Below are 16622 nucleotides of genomic sequence, written 5' to 3' on the forward strand. Positions count from 1 at the left end.
ATTTCGTGGAAACTAAAAATAAAGATATAGTTGTAAAATTATAATAGCCTAGAATTAAAAGGATAAAAGACTGTTTGCGAGTCCTTGTTTTGCAAATATTTATCAGTGTTTAATTTGTGCAAGAATTCCACGAAAATAAAACCTGTTCATTATTTTTTCATTGATTCTGAATTTCATATCGTACCTATCCTCATGTCGGTAGTAATATATTAATTGACTCAAATACCACCAGCGACATTTCTAAGTATGAGTGAAGGGAGTAGTTTTGTCTTTTGCTGTGTCCATCTGGCCAGTCGTCTGTTTAACTGTCTCTTTGACTTTCCTTTTACCCACATATTATGGGGTTTCTGAGCCAACTTCATCCTTGGTTGATTTGAAAGGCAAGTTCTTCTGACTGATGTAAGATCTATGAACCTAAAAGAAAGCAGCATTTGTTCGTGAATTCAGTCAATCAATCTATCGATTTTAATGAATGCCCACCATGTGCTGTGATAGTTGCTTAGTGGTGAAAAGAACTAGCCCCTTTCTTGACCTCATGGAACTTAACAGTGAAGTACTTCAGGCGGCATTGAGTGCGTCAACAAACAAGTCAGTGCATAGTTATCAATTGTGTTAAGGAATACAATAAACTACTTTTTTCCTGTTAAAGAGAATAAGGGACTACTGTTAAAGAGAGGCATGTGTGTGGTGGATCCTACTACAGATCGGGTTATCAGGGCTGGTGTCTGCTGTTTCTGTGGACTGTTATTTATTAGCCCTTCTGGGCTGTAAGTGGTGATAGTAAGTTTTAGAAATTTGAATATGTGCTTTTTTTTTATGGTGTTGTGAAGTGTTTCTTGGTCTATTTAAAGTTCAGTCTGTGTTAATTTGGAGCTAGTATTTATCTTATTTCAAATTGTGTGACATATGCATACATATGTATATATTAAATTATTCACCACTAAAGGAAATTACATATATGATTTCATATACATATATAACTTAATTATAATATATATGTATTGTATAGAATAAAAACTTGCAAATTCCTGGAGCAGTTCAATACTTTCAGAGAATTTGAGCAGAGGGATGTAGTTGATCTATTTTTTTTTTTTTTTTTTAGTGCTTATGCCTTTTAATTTTGACAATTACTCACATTCAAGGCATTTCTAATAATTGTGCAGCATGGAAACATTTGATGCACAGGGTGGAAGAGGAGAAAATATTTCCTGAGAGAGCATGGCATTTGTACGGAGTATTTAAAGCCCTGTTACATAATAATATTTCATTGCCCCTAAGGCATTTTTGCTTGCTGTGGGCAACCTTCTGGTACCCTAAAGTCTGTATTAGGACCGGGGCTTTCTCTGGCATTCTGACATTCTCTGTTTCCTCCTGCATCTTAGCCTGATGACTCTGGAAGTTATTAATAGGCTGTTCTCAGCTTAGTGGTACCGATTGTCCTTGAGTTAACAGGCCCAGGACTTTTGAAAAAGTTCTGTCCTTGCGTCCACCTGTGTGATGACTACACACAATACTGATGAGAACAGCAAAGGCATGCGTGACTAAGCTTTTCACTGTCAAAATAATGTTCAGAACATAAGTGTGTAGTCTACAGAGGGCTCCCGGGACAACCTGAATCCTCATCCCTTTACCTAGAGCTCTTTAAACCTTCCAGTATGCCTTCCAGTATGTCCAGACCTTCCCCTGGGGTTTGGAACCAGTCCTTTCCCCAGCTAAGGAAGTGTAAGGATCCTTGATCTGATGGTTTGGTGACTTAGTGCTGGAACTCTTCTATTACTTGTTCTTTTGGTTTGGGTTGGAATTGGTCACTTAGGTAGGTTCTAGTCACTGAACTTCTCTTTCTCTTTGGACAAGAATTTGCTCCAGTGGTGGTCCCCAGGTCCTCGGTCCATTCCCATGCTCTGCCTCAGTGCGCTCCATCTCTTAAGCATTTCATTTATTCTGTATTGGTGTCCTACTTCCTATAGACAGGCACTCACCCCATGCCCCAGCACTGAATCCTGTCCCTGAGACCCTGCTGCTCTGCCTCTCTTACACAGACTACTTACTTATCTACAAGGCCACCAGTTGGGTCTCTTACACAGACAAACATACTTAACTGTTGCGATGCCAGTTGACTTTCTGTTCTTGCAGTCCTCGATGCGTACCCGGTGATCCACTGCTGGAATGTCCAGTTGCTCATCTCTGTGCTGGCTTGGCTTATGTCTGATGTCTGTCTTGATCTTTTCACTGGGAATTTGACTAATCAGCTACATCTTGGTCTTTGGGTTTGGCCGGCACCAAATCTCACTCATTCTGGAGTACCTCACTGATGTTTAACATTGTCTTGACCCCTGAAGGGAATTCAAAAGCATTAGAGTTCCTTGTGCCTGAATAAACATTTATCGAACACCAACTGTATATAGTAAAGCAATGCTTTGAGTTGTGACAAAGAGGCAGGTGAGACCTGATCCCAATTTCTAGAGCCATATAATCAGTTGAGAGAACAAAATTAGTACATGACACATGGTGGGTAAAAGAATGTCCCCCCTAAATTACACACACAGACAAAATTTTATTTCACTGTAGAACTTGCTCAGAGAGACCTAATTATACCTAGGCTTTTTCACTTCTGGATACACCTAAAGTTTCATGAAACTTGTTTATTCAGTTTTCTTAAGAGAATTTGGTGAAACTTTTGTTTTGTAAAATTTCTTGCATTTATTTTGTCCCTCTCTACTTCAGTGAACTTTATAAAAGTTTTTCAAATTATTATGCATGTTTTGGAAAGAATGAAGCCATTTGTTGATGGACTTATCACTGCAACAATTAGGAGAAAAAAAGACTTCTGTGAAAAGTTGGCTGAATTCTCTATTCATAGGATTCATGGAGCCAAATAATTTCAAGAAATGTGTTGGGTACTTAAATATATATTCTGTCTCATAAGAGATTAAAATGTTGGGGTTTAGAGCACCTGGGTGGCTCAGTTGGTTAAGCGCCTGAGTATTTTGGCTCAGGTCATGATCTTGGGGTTGTGAGATCGAATCCCAAGTCAGGCTCCGTGCTGGGTGTGGAGGCTGCTTAAGATTTTCTTTCTCACTCTCCCAGTGTCCCTCCACACCTCCCTCTCTAAAACAGATAAATAAGGAAATAAATAAATAAATATGTAAATGTATATATTGGGGTTTGACTCCCTTTTGTGTCCTATTCACCATTTCTCCTTTGATTTTAAAGTAAATCTAAATTAAATATTTCTTAAAGCAGTTGAAATCCCTTACTTTCCCCCCTTTGCTTCCCTCCTAACCTTTTATATTCCTTTAGTAACTGCAAGTCTTTGTTCATTTCTAGATAATTCAACATTATTCTCTCAACTTACTGTATTGCCTTTTTTGACTCCAGCTGGTCCTTGTTCTGTATAAAATGAGCGTAACTTCTGCCCTATATGTTTGGGAGGCTGATCAATGGTAAGCAGAGGGATATTTTTTTTTTTCAGGATTGCAAATTATTCTGCTCTGAAAAGTTCACAATAAAATTCCTATTAAGATCATTGGAATATACTGTTAAGAGCTGGCCATTTTTCAGTTTGTTTTCGAGCTTTCTTTGCTGCTGATTCTGCTATTTTCTATCATACACATTTTTAAATCCTTATGTACAGGTTTTATTTTATTTTTTTAAAGATTTTTTTTATTCATGAGAGACACAGAGAGGCAGAGACATAGGTAGGGGGAGAAGCAGACTCCCTGTGGGGAGCCTGAAGCAAGACTCAATCCCAGGACCCCGGGATCACGTCCTGAGCCAAAGGCAGATGCTCAACCACTAAGCCACCCAGGTGCCCACACCTTTTATTTTAATAGGCGCTTATCATGTTTCTATCTTTCACGCTAGCTACAAGTAAGCTGGTGTAATTTGCAAAGTGTCCTTTTCTAAATTGTAATACTGATAAAGACTGGAGATTCCCCAGATGTAAATTCAAAATCTTTGGAAGATGTTTTGACTTAAAATTATCTCCATTTGATAAACCTACAGTTAAGGAGAAATGGACTTTACCGAAATGTAGTTTTCTTTCTCATATCTCCCTTCATCTATAAAACTTGTCACTGTGTCAAAGAAGAAAATTCCCTGTGGTTCATTCTTGAGCTTTGACCTGAGAATATTGCGTTTTTTCCTCCTTGTGATGACCATTAATTTAACCTATAACAGACCAGTGTTATTGAAGTAAGGAGCATACTATTTTAGTGGGAGTAAATGGATTATATTTTAATTGAAAGATGGCACGAATATGCTTTTGAAAGAAGCAATGTATATAAAGATTTTCCAGTCACTTGCTGGTATTTCAGTGTATTTTTCTATCTACTTCACGTAAATGAAATAGTCTTTTATAATATCCAGGCTCAGTAATTTTTTGTGAGACAGAAACTAAATTTACAATTTTTAAATTCCAACGATAACTGAGGAGCCTGGGTGGCTCAGTTGGCTAAGTGTCAGCCTTTGGCTTAGGTCGTGATTACGGGATCCTGGAATCGAGTCCTGCATGGGGCTCCCTGCTCAGCGGGGAGTCTGCTTCTTCCTTCGCCCTCTGTTTCACCCATCCCCACCCTGCTCATGCTCTCTGCCTCTCTCTCTTTGTCAAATAAATAAAAATGAAATCTGAACAAAATTTCTACAATAACCATTTTAAACAGTTTTGTGTTTTTTCTTTTATTTTCCTTTATATTTCTGCAAGCTATTAATTTTTTTAAGACAAGCTTTATAAAGCTAATTTTATATTAAGTATGTATTGGACCTTCTGTTCCTTAAATATTAGGATCAGAATCCCTGGATTTTTTGCACTAGTCTTTGAAATAACAAATTCTAGTCAGAAGAGTTTCCTTACAGAAAGGTAGATTTGCTTATACCCTGTTTCTCATTTAAAAGAAACAACATCTGGGCAGCCCCGGTGGCTCAGCAGTTTAGCACCGTCTTCAGCCCAGGGCGTGATCCTGGAGACCCGGGATCCCTGCATAGAGCCTGCTTCTCCCTCTGCCTGTGTCTCTGTGTCTCTCTCTGTCTCTTTGTGTCTCTCATGAATGGATAAATAAAATCTTTAAAAAAATAAAAATAAAACAAATAAAAGAAACAACATCTTTGCTAATTCCCAGCTCCACTGCAACGACGTTTCAAACAAGAAAAGCAGACGTGCTTCTTAGAATTATTGGTGCACACGAATCAGTCAGGAGGGCAGTCACCGCTGGAGGCCAAAGCGGTAATATTAATATAATGTTTTTTTCCTCTTTTGAAATGTCTGATGACTTTTCACTTAACCTGCAATATTAAGTAGTAGGTTATTTCTGTGAAGATTAATGATGGTGGTAGACTAGCTTAAGTGATACTTTTAACAGGTTAGCTGCCTGGAGAGCATTCATTCCCAGGTTAGTAAGAACAGTGGCTTGTGGGGAGGTGGAGGAGGTGGTGGAGGTGGTGGAGGTGGTGGTACCGAGAGAAAGCACATGTGGCAGGAACCACTCAATGTTTAGTCATGATCAGGTGGCCTGGAAGTGACTCCAGGGTAACATTGTGCCCTCTATGTCTTTGGAAGTGGGTGTAAAACTGTCTGCCTACTTAGGAAGGCAGCAACACCCCTTCCCCACGCTTGGGTTACTTTCTTTTGTCTTCTATGCAGTTACCTCTTCAGTAATAGTGCCAACGTGGGGAAGGGGGAAGCTGTAAACCCTTTGTCATTAAACTGGAGCTGGATTGCTCAGGACCAGGTTCCTGGGCCTAGGCAGGCAGGTGGTTTAGCATTCTGTTCCAGCATCTCCCAAACGCCCCCGGAGAGAGCAGCCCCCTCCGGCCTCCTGAGCTGTGCAGGCCTGTAATTTATTGGTGCCCGGAGCCTGCTGTCTGTGCATTTTGTTCCGTCTTCTTGGGGAAGGAGGACAGTGCAATTTCAAAACTGGAAAAGTGATTATGGCTTTCTGATCTGGGGCTGCCTGTCGGGCATGTTAAAAAAGAAAAGTCAGAGAAGTTTAATGCAAATCACGGTCTGTTCGAGGCAGGGTCATCGTCAGCTGTCTCACGGCGGCGCCGTAGCCTTTGGAGAAACCGTTTTTCACCCCGAGTGCTTCCAGCTGTTGTTTTGCAGAGGCTTGGTGCTGGGGCCCACAGCCCTGGTGCAGGTCCAGGGGCGAGCGGGGGCCCGGTTCTTCGCGGGCAGGTAGAGAGAGGCCGAGAGGCCGTCGCTCCTCCGGCTGCGGTTCTCTGATCCTTGACATCAAAAGCGAGCACGTGTCAGATGTGCAGAGAGCTGTTTTGTAGGCACAAAATTGGATTTCAACATCTTTATCCGTTGGAAAGTGTAAAATATCTCAGGGGCTTGTTGCAGGAATTAAGAAATAAAATGTGAAAACCCTAAAATAATGCTTCACACACGGTGGGCAGTAAATGTTCATTCATTTCCTCCTACGTGACAGACCAGTGTGGCACCAGTGTGACACCAGTGTGGCACCAGTGTGGCACGTGCACTCCGTGGAGGGCGAAGACCAGGCATGATGCGAATATAGTGTGTCAGGCAAGAAATAATTGGTGCGATCCCTGGTGTCTTCATTTATTAAAGTTGCTGCACAGCGGCCTTGGTGAGGATGTGGTGTTAGCAGAGCTGAGGGTGGGCCTTGGTCTGTTCGGGACACAGCAGAACCTTTAGCGGGTTGCTTGTGGAGTGCTCACCTGGATGTCTGGGTGTTTGGGGAGTCAGTGAGAGCATCATACCTGGACGGAATGCCGTGTGGCTTGCGGATACGGTCAAGGGGGAGACAGGTTGATAGGGTTGCACCAACGATACTGCAGAAAAGACAACAAACTTATAAGGTGGACTTCACAGGTTTCTTGCTTTTCAGTTCTAGATGCTTTCAGCAGGTACAGGGAGGATTCTGGGTGTCATTTATGGACTGCCATTCATTTCAAATCTCAGTAGCACATACGCTGTGAATGGGGGGGCTTCAGTGGGTCTAGTCTTCTCCAGGTGAAGAAAGACCTGAGAAATACCCTTGGGAGTCTCCTCTGCTTTCTTCGGGGCTGGAGCGCTGATAGGGGTACAGATTGCCTTATTGATCATCTGTAGCACAGCTGTTCTTGAACTCAAGTAAATCTAATCAGCTCTGGAAAGGAGGAAAAATGATGGGTCTCTAGTCCAAAGATCATCCTTCCAGAGCAGCCCTGTCCACTTCAGTCACATATGTTCTTTTAAGTTTTCTGGTAGCCACATTTAAAAGTTACAAACTGGGGATCCCTGGGTAGCTCAGTGGTTTAGCACCTGCCTTTGGCCCAGGGTGCGATCCTGGAGTCCCGGGATTGAGTCCCACATCGGGCTCCTGGCATGGCCTGCTTCTCCCTCCTCCTGTGTCTCTGCCTCTCTCTCTCTCTCTCTCTCTGTGTGTGTCTATCATAAACAAATAAATAAATAAATCTTAAAAAAAATAAAAGTTAAAAATTAATAAAAGTACAAAAGGTGAAATTAATTATGGTAATCTTTCATTTAACTTAATATATCCTCAAAATAGATCCTTTTAATATGTAACATAAAAATTGAGATGTTGCATATTCTTTTTTTTTTTTTTTTTTTTTTTTAGAAGAAAGCCTTCAGAATCCGGTGTGTCTTTCCCATTGACAACATATAACAAGCACTCTTGAGCACTTACCAAGTATCCTTGTCAGCTCTTTATTATTACTTATTTTTATTTTATTTGAATTCAGGTTAACATATAGTGTTATAGTGTTACAGTATTGGTTTCAGGAGTAGAGTTTAGTGATTTATCACTTCCATATAATGCCCAGTGCTCATCCCAACAAGTGCCCTCTTTAATCCCCATCTCCCATCTAGCATGTCCCCCACCCCCCTCCCCTCCACCAGCCCTTCTCTGGAGTTAAGAGTCTCTTTACGTTAAGCTCTTTAAATGCGTTACTTTGTTTAATCCTCTCAGTTACTCTCAGTGGTATATACTAGAATTATTCCTATTTTATAGATGAGGACACTAAGGTTAAGGAATCTTCCTAAGGTCATAGAGCAACTCATTGGCAGCGCTAGGGGAATCTGAACTTGCCAGTTCAGAATGTGTGATGTTCACCATCAAGGTTTCCTGCCTGTATTAGCACTATCCTTCCAGGTAGGAAGCTGAATGGGTGGAAATTTGCCATTGAAAAGAGGGATCAGCACTGGGAATTGACATCATCTAAATTGGTATCTTGGAACCTGAAAGATGAAATAGCTTATCACAGTCCTGCTGTGGTAAGCTGCCTTCACGCAATGTAGAACTGAGAATCCTGAGGATTTCCTCTTTATTTTTCTAACTTTTCTTACTCGTGCAAACGGTTTAGCATGCATTGTTATTTAACTTGTTGAAATTGTATCCTTTCCTGAGTTTTTTCCACCAGGGGTAGTGGGAGTGTTGGTGGAGTATTCCAATCCTCCTTTAGTGCTTTTGCTTTTCTTTTCCTGGTGCTGTTGACCATGTAAACTGGGACAAAACCCCATTCTGATCTTTGAATACTATTTAATTCTCCTGCTTGTGCTTCACAGTTAACATTTAATGAGCTTGGGCAGGATGGCCTGGGCTCAGCATAAAGCCCATCAGGATCAGTTAGATGTGACTTTGGAGCTGGGTTTTATGGACATTTTATGTGCCAAAGTTGATTTGGGAAACTGCGTCTGTTACCACATCCTTATTTCTGATTCTAATGGGGAAGCTGACATTTGCCAGATTTTTAGCAACCACTGTTTCAACAAGAGGGACCTGTGTCTTTGACACTGTTCCATCCGCACAGCCTTGAGTTTTGACTGAAGTAGAGAAGTAGAGATTCGACTACTATTGAATGAATGAATTTTGGTACACTCAGTTCTATTTTTTTTTTCTGTCTCATTGATTCTCAAGTTGCAGAAAGCACAACTTCCCTCAAACTTACTTATTTAATACAGAACTATAATTTCAAAAAGAAAAGAAAAGAGAGAAGAGACAGGCAAAGTAAACATTAACTGAAGCATTACTAACAGTCCCCATACCTAAAAGAGTGTTAGCTGTGGTGCCTTAGTTTTTCTTGAGTTCACTTTCTGCCCAAATTTATTATAGAAATTGGAACATCTATGTATACAAAAGTAGTTTAAAATATCTGTGTGTATTTTCTGAACTTCAGGAATTATACACATTTTATCAATCCTATCCTCTTTTTCCCTATTTCTGAAGAATTTTAAGTTAAATCCTAGGTATGATGTTATTTTACCTCAAAATTCTTCAATATGCATTTTTAACTGAGGACTAGTTTTAAGAAGTGATTATCTTTTAATCATTACACCTAACATAATGAACAGTAATTTCAAAAGGTAATATTAACAGCCAGCCCATATTTTTGGTAATCTTAAGGAAGTGTTTTTATAGATGTTCCCTGCATGTGGTCCAATTTAGGATCTAAACAGAGTACACATTTTACAGTGATTGTTAGGTCTCTTAAGTTTTTTATTTATTATTGTCCTTTTCTCCCCTGCTGCTGTTTTCTTCTCTTCATGCCATTGACTTGTTGCCAAAATGAGCTCATTTGTATGTTCAGATGTGCCATATTGCTGTTGGCTTTCTCATGGTGTACACTGTCCTTTCACTTGTTACTCTATAACCTGTAAATTTGATATCCCATTTAGAACTGTGGTTAGATTCAGGCTTGTTTGTTCCTTTACTCCTTTGGCAAAAATATCTCACTGGTGACACTATGAGCTTTTACCTTCTTTCAACAAGGACGTGATGTTTGACTTCCCCTCTTTCAGTGGATCTACTCAAGATACATAGGTCAGGTGGTCCCTGTGCCACTGATGTTAGGCTCAGTAACTGACCAGTGAAATCAAATCAGATGTGATACAGGTACCCTTGAACTAACCCTCTTGTATCTCCACAGTCACCATCAGAAAAGCTTCCCTTGGCTTGTTGTCCCCACAGATTGGGCCCCAGAATAAATATTTGTGGGACGGACCTAAATCTACTCCACAGTGAGGACCCAAACCCAGACCAGGCAGGCAGGCAACATTGCCTTGAACACTGCTGGCCAATCAGCTTACTGGAGAATGGAAATGAAGGGATCCCTGGGTGGTGCAGAGGTTTAGCACCTGCCTTTGGCCCAGGGCGCGATCCTGGAGACCTAGGATCGAATCCCACGTCGGGCTCCCGGTGCATGGAGCCTGCTTCTCCCTCTGCCTGTGTCTCTGCCTCTCTCTCTCTCACTGTGTGACTATCATAAATAAATAAATAAATAAAAATAAAAAAAAAGAGAATGGAAATGAATAAAAATTGTTTTAAGATGCTGAGTAGTGGAACTGTTTGTTATATAGCAATAGCTGGCTGATGCAGTCATAGAGAAAAAGTTAGAGACGTTTAAATTGTCTCTGCTTAAGGCAGTTACACTTTTAGTAACATTTCTATCAGAAGCTATAAAAATATTTTGAAGTTTAACATTTGAAGAGATTAGCTTTCACTGGAAAATTCATTTATATGGAAAATATCCCAAAGCCACTACTTAACAGTGTGATACATCGTTCTTATGAATTGTGTGTTCATAAAAAGAGAACAAGCACTTTCTTTAAATAAAGTCTGCTTAGCTTTGCTGAACAGTTGTACCGGACCCTGAGTTAATACACTTTCATCAGGTTTCACACTGCTGACTAGCAATAAGAAACAGTCACATGATGCTGTGGGTTGAGAAAATGTTTCCTTCACATCCCACAAATTAACCAATGCAGGAAATTTTAAGATCTAAATAATAAAAGTGAAAGAAAATCTTCATGTTTTTTTTTTTTTTTATTTTGTTTTGTTTAGAAAACCCCCCTTTATATCTGCACAGAGTGAAGTAAGATGGAATGCCAAATTCCAGGGATGTGACTTGATACCGTTTTGTTCTGTCACTAACTAGACCTTTGCCATATGTGGCAGGAGTGGTGATGGGCATTTCCCCATCATCCCTTCAAGTGGTAAGCTAAGTAGTATGTATTATTGCCCTCTGCACTTTGGAGGATGAAAAAGCTAAAATGTAACTTGGTAAAGCTGTAGAACTAGGAAGTGGTTAGGCAGTGATTTGAAGTTGGGCTGTCTTCACACCAGCGCTCTTACTCATATCCTATACCATGAAAAAATACTTCTCATATCTTCATCTTGACATCCGAAGTTACCATGTAGATAGTTGCCATGTAGATATTGCCACAAAGCCTTCTTCCAATGTTTTCTCCTCAAATTGAAGAGGTCTAACACGGTAACATATAAAGAAATACTTCACGGCTCCCTCATAACCTTGAAATGCTTACATGTAATCAAGCCATCAAGATGCTCACAGAGTGCTGTCAAACACCCTTCAGAAATCAATAAGCAAGATTAGAGGTTAAAAATCCATACCTGGGGGATCCCTGGGTGGCGCAGCAGTTTGGCGCCTGCCTTTGGCCCAGGGCGCGATCCTGGAGACCCCGGATCGAGTCCCACATCGGGCTCCCGGTGCATGGAGCCTGCTTCTCCCTCTGCCTGTGTCTCTGCCTCTCTCTCTCTCTCTCTCTATCATAAATAAATAAAAATTAAAAAAAAAAAAGAAAAAAAAAATCCATACCTGGGATCCCTGGGTGGTGCAGCGGTTTGGCGCCTGTCTTTGGCCGGGGGCGCGATCCTGGAGACCCGGGATCGAATCCCACATCAGGCTCCCAGTGCATGGAGCCTGCTTCTCCCTCTGCCTGTGTCTCTGCCTCTCTCTCTCTCTCTCTCTCTCTCTCTCTCTCTCTCTCTCTCTGTGTGTGACTGTCATAAATAAATAAAAATATAAAAAAAATTAAAAAAAAATCCATACCTGATTAAAGACTGATGGGATGTGTGAAAAAGACACAGGGATCAAAATGGCTGGGAGAGTTCTAGGTGATGTTGCCAAGAATCATGTTTGGGTAAGGAAAAATAAATGTTATAAGAGGATTTAAGGCCACCTTCTGGGAAGTGAAGCATTTTCATGGCTATTTTGGATACTTGGTAACCTTTTTCTTTACCTTTCTCTGCACAATTTGTCTCAAAAAGGATCCCTGGTATTACCAGGAATTTGACTTCTGGGAGTAAGGGGTTAACTCAGCATGTAAAGGTAAAATTCTAGGAAATAGAGGTTAATTTAATTTGTTAGAGTAACTGGGTCATGTACCACACTAGTAACTCTAGAATTTTCAGATTCTTTTTTTTTTTTTTTTAAGATTTTATTTATTTATTAGAGACAAACACAGAGAGAGACAGAGACAGAGACATAGGCAGAGGGAGAAGCAGGGAGCCCGACGTGGGATTCGATCCCGGGTCTCCAGGATCGCGCCCTGGGCCAAAGGCAGGCGCCAAACCGCCGCGCCACCCAGGGATCCCTAGAATTTTCAGATTCTGATCTTTTATCTTCAACCAACTCACAGAACTTCAGGGTCAAGTTGCCTAATCTCTGGGTGCTTGTAAATGAAACCAGTGGAGATGATAGATGTGAAAGCCTGAGGCAACTGTGGTGGTATCACATATCAAATAAAATTATTTTCAAATACTTTAAAATTTTATTAATATCAAATTCTAATTCCTAATTAGCAATCATTCTGCCTAAGCTTCATTGAAATTTACCTTGGTGCAGTTGATGGAGAAAAGGGTTTATTAAAAAGATTAGTGTAATGAACCTATTAAAACATAGTACATTATAAAAATTAGAACATTTATTTTACTGGGTATAATCAATGCTAATTATAATTAGTGCTAATTTGAAGTATGCTTAATCTATTCACAAAGCACGCCCAATGGACTTTAAATTGACAATTTCCATAATGAATTGAAAGTAATAAAGTGGTTTTTATTTAAATATGTTTCACAATAAGTGATATTTCCTTAATTCAAATTCATTTCTAACTAAATCACATGAGTAGGCTTTTTGCCATGTTTACGAAATTACATACTTCCAGATGCATAAAAGGCACGGCCGACCTCAGTTGCTTTTGATACGAAGTGTCTCAGCAAGTGATATGGTGGTTAGTATTTTTCGTTCCCTTCTCTCTCTCTCTCTCTTTAATATATAGAGCTTTCAATGTAGTAAAAATGTAATGTAATCCAAGCAGGAAAGAGATGGAGTTGCCACTATCCCTAAGTGCCTCCCCATCTCCATTAGTTAAGTGTTTCATTTAACAGTACATTGTCTGTAAGATTTTCCAGTTTCTTATAGGAAGAGAAACAAATTTTGCAATAAACCACAGTTGCGATGTTTGATTCAATGGGAAATGCCAGCCCATTGAGGGTTTTCCAGTTCTATTATCTCCCAGTCGAGGGGGAGAAGAAAGTAGATTTCGTACCACAGAGCCCACCACCCCTATTTCTTTCTTTCTACCCATTCTTCCTTTCCCTTTGATTTTACTGTGGAATTATCAACTCCCTACCTGGAGTGTTCTTGACCTTCCAGACCACAGATGAGGGTGTAGTGATGACTCATATCTACTACTGATATTATTGTAATTTATGAGAATTTCAGGATCAAACATTATTATTATTATTATTATTATTATTATTATTATTATTATTATTTAATTAGGCTTCACACCCAGAGTGGAGCCCAATGCAGGGCTTGAACTCACAACCCTGCGATCCTGAGAGTGAGATCTGAGCTGAAATCAAGAGTGGGACACTTAACCGACTGATCAACCCAAGTGACCCAAACATTATGTCCTTGAGATCTTACAAAGAAAGCATGGTTCCGTTAGCCTAGATTTCTTCTTCCTCTAGTCATAAAATATGTTTTTTAAAAGAAGTTTTTCATGTTTCAGTATTTCATTATTACTGCTATTATTGCTATTTCTACTACCATTTATTGAGTGTTTATTTCATGTCAGAGACCCCCTGCAAACTCTCCATATATAATCTCATTTAGTTCCCACAACTCTCTGCAGTAAGTGTTGTTAGGATATCCATTTGACAGAGGATTCTGAGGCCAAGGAGGATCAGCGGTTTGCCCATTTTGTCATGTGGCTGGTAAGAGAGGGAGCAGGGCTCCAAGCCACATCTGTCTCCCTTGGAGCCTGTACTCATGAGCACTATGCTAAATGCCCCATTCCTCTCTGATCTGCCTCCTTTGGTCTTGACATTTTAGATCCGGGTGCCTTAGATCATTTTCCCTCCTTTCATTCTCAAGTCCCAAGTTCAGTTGCCATCTTTCTTTTTGATCCCTTAAAGAAAACAGCCATTAGTTACTTATTTAATACGCATGTCCTAAACATCAGCTGTGTGAAGAGCGCTTCCTATGTTAGGATATGGAGCTATAAAGATTTGTTTCTTTTACAGTCTACAAAACATTTGGGGTAGCTGATAAAATAGATACAATAAGAAAAGGATAAAAAATAAATAAATCCCAGATCATCAGGATAAAATGACTTCCCCCATGGGGGCTGCCTAGAAGAGTCCTACTTGAGGGGCATGCTTTCATGTCCTTTATTTGCCTACCTAACAAATACTGCTGTGGCCACTTTCCATCTCAGACTTCCCTAGAGGCCTCTGCCCTCACCCTGAGCCCTGGATGTGGGCCATCCTGATTCATGACCACAATGACGAGCATCTCCTAAAGATTTCACAGTGTGCAGAATATTTTCACATGGATTGTCTTGTTTGTTCCTTACAACCCTGAGAAGCAGTGGTCATGTGGAAACTGAGTCATGGAGTGCAGCTTGCCCACATTCTGTGAAGCTCCTCCAAACCTCACTACTTCCTTGCCTTGTCCTCTGGACTTCATTCCTCTCTGCTGGGGGCTCCTCCTCCTGATGCAGTTCTTCCAGAGCTGTTGTTTCTGGCACCAGGAAGGTGCCCCTTCCTGTCTTGGCATTTTTGTTAGTGGCAGATCCTCCAGAAGTACACCACAGTGGTCATTTGTGTCCTTTTAAAAATTCTTTTAGGGACGCCTGGGTGGCTCAGCGGTTGAGTGTCTGCCTTCTGCTCAGGGCATGATCCTGGGGTCCTGGGATCGAGTCCCGCATTGAGCTCTCCGCAGGGAGCCTGCTTTTCCCTCTGCCTGTGTCTCTGCCTCTTTCTCTCAGAAATAAATAAAATCTTTATTAAAAAAAAATAAAAATTCTTTTATGTTGTTGAACACCAGCTAGAACAGTTACTTAAATCTGCTTTCTCATTTCTTATACCCCATAAGTCATACAGGTTAAGTTTTTAATGACATAAATATATAAATGCTGAGACCTCAGAATACCTCACTATCTGCATCCAGTTATGAGTTTCCAGCGCTGAGGTGAGGGGATACTTGTGGAGCCTGAGAAGATGGTACCACGTGTGTTTTCTGACAGTGGTCGTCTCTAATGGTTGGTTGCATTAGTTGTGTAAATCTTCCTGGCACAGAAGAACTGTGTTATCTGTACCTAACAGAGGTGAAAACAAAAGTCTACCATCAGGTCCATCTTCCTTTTTAGACAAGTGGGAAGTGATGTCCCTGCAAGTTGCCACAAGTACGTGGCTCATGGTAACCTCTTCTTGAGCAATTTAAGCTGGCGCAGGAAATCTGAGATATGACTAAACGGTGTGTCAGGGAGAGAAATTTTCTAAAGTGTCGTTTAGACAAAAAAGTGGCAAATATGCAAATCTATCAGTGTTAGAAAACATCCTAGGTGAAAAAGCCTCCTCAGAAAATTTGTTTTAAAAAAGCATTTTCGGTTCCTTTGAGGTTTGTGACATTTACCCTTTTAAGTGGAGTTGCTGGATTTGGCAAATAAAAGTACAGGCCACCCTGTTAAATTTTAATTTCAGGTAAACAACGAAAAAAATTTATACCTAAGTCCGTTCCATACAATATTTGAGACCTACTTATGCTAAAAACATCTCTGTTATTTTTCTGAAATCTGTATTTCACTAGGCATTCTGTATTTAATCTGGAAATCCTACTTTGAAGAAAGTGTATTGATCCACATTTAGGTCAGTTAAGAATGTTTTTTTTTTTTTAAATAATGTGTATAAAAGCGTATTGGTCTAAGATTAGCTCTTCTGATAGAAACTTAATTAGCTAAGGAAGCATAGGAATTTAAACACTGACCTATCTGAAGTCAACTAGGTTAGATTTAAAGTGAGGGTAAAGAATCCTAGAGAGAGGAAAGTAGGATTTATAGTTAATACTCCGTGAATATGTTTTCCTTTACCTTCACTTCCCCATGGCTCCTAATTCTGCCCTCTGGAGGCTCTAGAAAATAATGGTATTACTGAGGACAGCCAGCCCCTGCTGACATCAGTTATATGCCAGGCACCCTTGTAGAGTTTGTTTTACTTTCCTTAATCATCACAACAAAATTTTGAGACCGATACTTTTCTGATTTCTGCTTGTTATCAATCAGAAAACTAAAGCACAGAGAAGCTAATTAGCTTAACCAAGGACACATCTCTTTGTCAACCCTTGAAGTATTTTCTCTTTTGTAGTCTTAAAAGTTTCCACCTCTTTGATTCCTTGTAGGGCAAAATGTGTCTAGACTCCTTTCTATCCTCGTTCAGCTCTGGGTTAGCTATGGTATGTGAGTGACCTTGAATGTATTATGGTCAAAATTTAAAAGTACATTTTATGTGTAATATAATTTATAAGTAGAGTACATTGGGATTTTTTCAGTGGCCTTTTGACTGGGTGCT

The 16622-nt window shown here is 40.2% G+C and overlaps 1 protein-coding gene across 8 annotated transcripts in view; it reads left to right on the plus strand.

The window, feature by feature from the left end:
* DOCK4 (dedicator of cytokinesis 4) overlaps window positions 1–16622 on the plus strand; it is a 409480-nt gene that overhangs the window by 98737 nt on the left and 294121 nt on the right. The window lies entirely within an intron of this gene.

The sequence above is a fragment of the Canis aureus genome, chromosome 18, assembly GCF_053574225.1.
Source record: "Canis aureus isolate CA01 chromosome 18, VMU_Caureus_v.1.0, whole genome shotgun sequence".
Taxonomy (NCBI): domain Eukaryota; kingdom Metazoa; phylum Chordata; class Mammalia; order Carnivora; family Canidae; genus Canis; species Canis aureus.